Source organism: Equus przewalskii, chromosome 20 (assembly GCF_037783145.1).
Source record: "Equus przewalskii isolate Varuska chromosome 20, EquPr2, whole genome shotgun sequence".
NCBI lineage: Eukaryota > Metazoa > Chordata > Mammalia > Perissodactyla > Equidae > Equus > Equus przewalskii.
In genome coordinates, this window is record NC_091850.1 from 5,218,956 (window position 1) to 5,226,579 (window position 7,624).

Sequence of the window (7,624 nt, forward strand, 5' to 3'; positions counted from 1 at the left end):
GGAGGTGGAGGTGGATCCCAAGAGAGATGCATATTGTCCTGTGGGGAGAGGCCTCTTCAATATACGCAAGGAAGAGGGAAAGAGCTAGACCTTAGCAGGGAGGAGTGGGCCACTTCTACGAGCTCAGAGCGTTCTGGGGAATGTGGAGACTAAAGAGTGTCAGGTGTATCAACATAGGTGTCCTGTTCCTGTGAGAGGGTTCATTCTTTCCCAGCCAGGGCTCTGAACTTACACAGCCAACTGTATGAACTGAGAGCTTAATCTTCTTTGGAGCTCTGGTTTGCAAAAATTGAGAAGTCTGCAAATCCCAAGTGTTGGTGAGGATTTGGGACGAGGATACATTCATATGCTGCTAGTGGGAGTGGACATTGGAGCAACCACTTTGGAAAGCAATTTGGTAACATCAAATAAAATTTAAAATGAACTTAATTTTCACCCCAGCAATTCTCTACTACCTTAAAGATATTTTTCCCATGTGGATAAGAATGTTCGATTTAGTATCATTGGTAATGGATGGAAATTAGAAACCGCCTTAATTTCCACTCACTCGAGAATGGATAAATTGAAGTATATTCATACAAGGACATAGTATTCTGAAATTAAAGTGATCTAGAGCCACTTGTCTCAGTGTGGATGGGCCTTAAAAGTAAAATCTTAAACCAAAAGTATAAAAAAAAGTTTAGAATATTTATAGCATAATGTTGCATTTATGTATTTCAGATATATATTATTATTACATATTGCATATATACATTACATATATTACATGTTTGCAACATATTATACATATATTACCTACATAATTTATTATGAAATATTGTGAAAACATGAATGAGAGTAAAAAACCAAATTAAAGATAATAATTCCTTCTGCAGAGGGGAGTGTGAGAAGGAGAAGAATGGGACTGAAGAAGGGGCTTTCATCATATCTGTAATATTTTTTTTCCCTTGAAAAACTCTGAAGCTCTAAAGATAGAAGGCAAAATGTTAAGCTTTGACAATGCAGAGTGGTGGGTACTTGAAAGTTTGTTGTTTTATTTTCTATGCTTTTTGGTATGCTTGAATTACTTCAGAATTTAATAAAAGAAAAAAATTGAGTTTAAGTAAACGGACTATATAAGGAAAAATCTGTTGTTGTAATTTGATTAAAATTAAAGTCACAAATCCTTGTTTCTGACCAATGAAACCCAACTTTCATAAACCATGGCATTTAGCTTGATAAACTCCATCTCAGACCTTACACGGACTCTGAAAGAAGATAGGCGGACATGAATGAATTGAACGTACTGAAAGTCATCAGGGGGAATCTCTTTAGTCTCTCTTCTCTGGGGATTCTGAGGTTGGGAAAGGGGAAAGAATGTTGGTCCAGGAAAAAGCTCAGCTCAGGAACCTCCAAGGAGATTCAGCAACTTGTGCAGTGCCTAACCCAAGGCCTCTCCAGTTCTGTTCTCAGTTTCAGCTTTCCTGCTGTTCACATGATCCCCTTGCATCCTGGTGTCTCTATGGGCTCATTAACTCGCTTCTCTAGGTGCTGTGGTCAAGAAGCAATGAAGCTGTGGCATTCCAGGCCTTTCAGTACAGCAAGAGCATGGAGGCTGTAGGGCTGATAACATCTCCTTGTCTGTCCAATGGAAATGGAAAGACTGGGCTGTGCTGAAAGCACTGATGATCAAAGCCATGTGGAGGGAAAATTTGGAGAGTCAGTGTTGGAAGAAACTTTAGAGAGCATCCAGTTAAGCTTTTGTGTGTGTGCATTCAAATCTTTTGTTGCAACAGAGTAGGTAAAACAGGTGGTCATGAAACTGCTCTGGTTAAAGCAAATGGGGAGACCCCAAAGTCTAGTCCTTTATATTCCTGTTTCTTTCTCCTTCCCCATCCCTCCCCTCTCACTCACATTACAGCTCTGACCAGCCTCTGGGAACACAAGGTGTAAAACACTGTTCACGTCCAAACCCTTCATTTGACAGATGAAGACATTGACCTCTACTGGAATGCTGTGATTTGCTCAAGGTCACACTCAGCGAGTGGGGTGGAGCCCCTCCACCCCTGCCAGTGTCCTTTGTTTCTTAATTTTTCTTAGAATAGAGCCAAGATAAGCAGGCTATATTGAGGTTTTCTTCCTCCTTTCCTTCTTTTATTTATTTATTCTCTGTACTCTAGAATTAAAAAAGACAATTTTGAGTATTTTTACATCAAGCCATGATATTACCATCCTTCTGTGTTACAACTTATTTCATGGAGCTCCGTGTGAAGGAATCAGAGTTAATTCTTATGTGTTATGGTGATGGAGGAGAGAGAGGGATATAGACTAATTCCACGTGAGGGAGATAGGAGATAAATGTTAAGAGGGAGAGGAACGCCCCATTCTGCCTGTTCTCAAACAGCTCTCTCCTGGACCCCACTCTTTTATATAAGAATTTGAAAGCTGCACTTTCAAAATGCCAAAATTATCCCTCCAGGTAAAACCCATCGATTACTTGCACCGCAAAGTGAATATAAATAACATTTCATGAGCACTTTCTACATGCCAGGCACTATGCTAAGTGTTTCACATGCATTATCTTATATAATCCACGCAATAATTGTATGAGGCAAATACAACTATTATCTTCGTTTACCGAGAGATAAATGGAAGTTTACAGAGGTTAAGTATTTCACCCAAAAGCACACAGCTAATAAATAGCAGAGTCAAGATTTGAGTTCATGCTCTTAGTGGCTATGCTGTTCTGAAGTGGGCAGTCAGTCATATCCAACTACTACCCAGTCAGAGAAGGGATGTTTCAGCGAGTGTGCAGAAGAAGGGGTAATTAATTACAGAGCAGGTGGGCGTGGCTTTTCTTTCCATTTTACAACCAGGCTTAAGTTACTTCTGTATGTATTTTGATTAGAGATTCCCAAGAATAAATAAAGTATAAAGAAAAAAGACTTATCTAAATATAACCAAGTTCCAAGAACCAAAAATTGCACTTAAATTATAAGATTTGCTGTAAACACTTACGTAAATGAGAGCATAAGTTCTGAGAGGACTATATGCCATCAGACCTGATTTCCCATTGCCTTTGTAGACTTTCAATTCTTAAAATCAGCTTTACAGTGAGAAGAGACTGTTAAGGATACTTAAGCAATATAAAAGTTAATTACTGATTATCCATCTCAAAGAGAGGTAAGCTGGATATTTAAATAATTAAATACTTAAAAAAAATCTCTTTTTGCAAATGATGTCAGTCTTCACATCATTCACGTTATTTGCAAGAAACAGTCTACCAAATTTAAACTGACTTAAGCAACGAGAATATTTATTAGGGCTTATAGCAGGCAATTCAGAAGTAGAGTGGGCTTCATAGTTGACTGATTCGACGACTCAAAAAAATGTCATCAAAGGGCCAGCTTCTCTCCTCTTCATTCTACTGTCTTAAACTTCACCTTCATTCTCAGATTGGTTTTCCTTGTGTTCACAAAATGACTGCCAACAACATTTGGGTCTACGAGTCTCCTTATTCACATACAGTGAGGAAGAGACACCGCCTTCCTATTGCTCTCTCTTAAGAAGCAAGAAGAACATTCCCAGAAATCTCTTTTTCTTCTCACTGGCTGGAGTCAAGGGTCACATGACCGTTTCTTAGCCAGTCTCTGGGAAATGGATTGAGATTACTCAGAGTCAGCCAGGTCTCTCTCTTTAAGTGAGTTCATTCTCTCAGACACCATGACTTTTTATCAATAAGAGAGAAGTGGAGTGTATGTGACAGAGGTAACCACAGCCCCCAGTATAGAATTTGCCTGTACCAGATGGACACCATGAATCATTGACATATTCCAGAGACATGTGTTAAATATCTGCCATCTGCTCAGAACCAAGAGATCCTACAGAAAAGTTACACATAAATCCATTTTCCTATTAGGTGACAAAAATGACAAACTGTAGCTCATGCTCTTTCTGCTTTCTCCTCCCTACTGTTTGGTGTAAGCACTCAACAAAAATCCCAACACAGCCAAAGATTGGACTAAAGATGGAGACTAAGCCTAAATTGATGACTCCAAAACAAGGAAACGGACCAAATTCAGTCAACCACTTAGTTTCTAACCAATTATTTTATTAAACACAATGCTTTAGAGGAATCAATCTTTCTTTTTACACCGTCCAACTTCTCTTTATCAGATGATAGATTACACTGACTTAACCTTTAATTCTTGAGAGCATTGGGCATGCATCTCCATCACCCACAACTCGTCAATTTGACAGCTAGCAACTTTACTCTTGGGCTTATGATATTACATACTTACATGTTTTATTTTTGGAGGAGTAGGAGAAGGGCCCCCAAATTCTTATATACAGAGCTCAGAGTGTCCTATATTGGGAGGATGATTTCATGTGTAAGTGTGAAATACTTTCAGAAGCACTTCCCTTGAAAGTTATTGAGGTATGGGTGCTGGGAACGAATTATGAGTTGTCTTACACTGTGGTTTAGCAAGATTTGAAGTGGGTCAAATAAACAATTTTAACCGTCTCTCTTTTTTTCCCTAACAGCACAGCCGACTACACCTGCCTCTTTATTAACCACAAAAAAAGTGAAAACCTAGCAACATTAAATTAAATCTTTTTCTGCTTTGCACTAGTATGCCCACGGAGAGTGCTAAAGCCAACTGGAAGATTTAATGCTTAGAGAGAGCAAAGGATTATTTGCTTCTGCCCCAGCAACAGAGGTATTGTAAGAGCTCTGATCACTTAAGAGAGGCAGGACACAGGCGTGGACTCCCTTTCGGTCTCTTACTTAGATTTTTAAATTCTTCTTGGCTTATTTATTTGTTGAAGAGATTATAGCATAGTCTAGAGCAGTGGTTTTTCTGAGTTTGTTCTTCTGGTTGACTCCCAGGCTGATCACCAATAGTACTTGCGTTTATAAAGAGATAATCTATATTTTTGCTTTTAACATCATTTTGTCATTTCAGTATTAGCTCATAAAATCCAAGAAGCATTCTTTTATAATTATAGCAAGTGTTTTGATGGTGGAATGAATAGAGAGGGGAGGAGAGGGGAGGGATGTGGGAATAGGTGACCTGAGGATTATTTTGCTTTGCCAAAATGGCAACATGGGGCTTTGGCTTGCCACTGTCCTAAATCTATGACTTTTCAGAGCTCAGCCGTTCACCTTCAAATAACTCTATTTTATTATTTTTGTTTCTTATGGAGATCAGACACCAACTCCCACATGTCTTTTACCATGTAAACTTTTATACAGATCTAAATATGAATTCCACCTGTGTCAGAATCTTTCATACACAGAGTTTGAGACCCACTGCACCAGAACTTTAAGAATACTCTGAAGAATGAAATCGATGGCCAGTTGGGAGAGTAAAACATGAGGCTTTCTGGTTGAGTCTACATCCAACCTGTTTATACAACTGATTTTTTTTAAACATCAAGGACTTGGTGAGTTGTAGACATGTCTCCCCCATTGTTCCCTAGCCCAGTAAACAGAATATCATCCACCCTTGTTTAGATCAGAAACATGGGAGCAATCCTTAATGCTTTGCTTTCTGTAACTTCTCGAATCTAATTCATCTTGAAATCCCATGGTTCTCCCAATAAAACATACATAGAACGTGTCAACTTCACATCTGCAGTCAACATCCTGGCGCTAGCCACCATCATCTCTAATCCTCAAAAATTTTCTGTCATGTCTCCTTGGCTCCATCCTTGCTCATCTATAATCCAATTTCCACTTTGAGGCCAGAATTGTCTTTTAAAAGTACAAATCAGAGTATGCCAGTCCTCTTCATAGAACTTTCCGTGGTTTCCAAGTACTATGAATAAAATTCAGACTCCTGAGCATGATCCCCTAAGCCCTGCTTGATTGGGCTCCGACTCATCCAAGGCCCCTATCACCCACACTCACCACACCTGAAGTTGTGACTCTTGTTTTTCTCTATGCCTGGAAAGTTTCTTCCTCAGTTCTCCATGTGGTTTTAGCTTAAATGTCACCTCCCCCAGAGGTGTTCCCTATTATCCTTCCAAAGTGGTGTGGTAGTTACTGGGGATCAGGTAGTTTAATATCCATTCAAACTCTGTTTTCCTATGCCAAGAATATGAAACTAAAGAAATCACATTTCCCAGACTCTCTGGGAGCTTGCATTCTAGAAACAATTTAGTTTCAACCAGCAAAATGCAGGGCCCCCATTTTGTGTCTCTGTTTTGATGGGATTGAGCATCATTTTGCTGGCCTGGATCGTGGTGGAAGTGGTGTGATTCTCGAGCAAGCAGTTATAGCTGTGGCTACAATGTGTAGCAGCAAAAGGCAGCTTTCTGATTCAGTGGCTGTGCAATAGCAGCAACAGCTGTTTTAAATGTATGAAGGGCTAGAATGTTCTGCAGTCAGTAAGGGTGTGGCACCTTCCTAATACACAGTTTCTTATAAAAGATTGTGCAGAGGCTGGGGATGGTTCTTGAGAGGTCAGCCTAGAGCCTGGTCATCCAACCTTTAAAAAAAATTGAGAATCACTACATTCCTTGTATAGAATTTCTTTCTGCTTAAACTAGCTGGAGTGGATTCTGTTGTTTGCAATAAAGTGTGGACAAATATAAGTGCCTTCCATAAGTTACTCTTTAGTGCAACTTTCCTTTTTATTTTTCCTTTTCCTTATCATAATTTAAATTATACAGTTCATGTATTATCTCTTTCCACTGCAATCTAAGCTTCATGAGAATGAGAATGAGACCTTGTCTGTCTGGTCACTGCTCTGTCTCTGCACCTAGGACAGTTTTTGAAGCATGGAAGCAGGAAGCATAACCGTTTGTTGCCTGAACGAACCAGCCCCAGGCATTTGCTGAGTGCTCCCCATCACGCCCTGGCAACCTTAGCAGTAGAGGGGTTTGCTCTGCAATTATAGTCTTTCATTTGACTCACCATTTGTTTCTGGTCCAGATCCAATTTACTTCTTCTGACTCAGCAAAAGGAAACATCTTTTGATGAAGATGACAGAGCAAGTCCGTGAATTCTCTAAAAGCTCTGCATCAGGAAACTTCTGCTAAATGGTGCCTCACATCGCTATCAGCAGAGCAGGGCTCAGCCAGCTTTCACTATCAGTAGTGTCAGGCAGCAGGGCAGAGACTGAACAAGGAGGGCCAGCCCAGCTGGGCCATTGCAGGCCCTTCTTGCTTGGAGACTATTTCACAAACAATGGCAAGTCTGGGCACTGTCTTTCTGAAAGACTGCCCATGGTCATGCCATCCACTCTGATTGTTTGCTTGTCTCTTTCCCAAACCCAACATACTTTCCTCTTTTGCAAAATGTTCACAAGCCCACAGCCTGCTCTGGCTAATTTAATACTCTGTTTGCTCTAAGAGCCTGACCTTCCCTTCCCCTATTTCCAAAGGAAGCAAAGGTCTCTGAAGAAATGATTGTAATCTTTTTGCTTTGTTTTTAACATACCGAGAAGTTGGGTTCTCAGCATAAAATGTTGAATAATAGATTATTTGCCTAAAATAATCTATGCCTCCTTCAATTTTTTGTCCTAGTGCTTGGTACAGGATCTGGTATATAATGGGTGCTCAATAAATATTTGAAGAATGATTGAATGAGTGAATCATCCTAGTTTTGTGCTGTTTTTTTAAAGCTAGCAAAAGGTTA

At 39.8% G+C, this 7,624-nt stretch overlaps 1 long non-coding RNA gene across 1 annotated transcript in view; it reads right to left on the reverse strand.

Moving 5' to 3' along the window:
- The window catches only part of LOC139077789 (uncharacterized), a 47,886-nt gene extending 40,710 nt beyond the window's left edge, over positions 1–7,176 (reverse strand). Inside the window, exon 1 of the long non-coding RNA XR_011530287.1 lies at positions 6,902–7,176. This is a non-coding gene — a long non-coding RNA (uncharacterized lncRNA). The remainder of the gene's footprint in view (positions 1–6,901) is intronic.
- Positions 7,177–7,624: the final 448 nt, after the last annotated feature.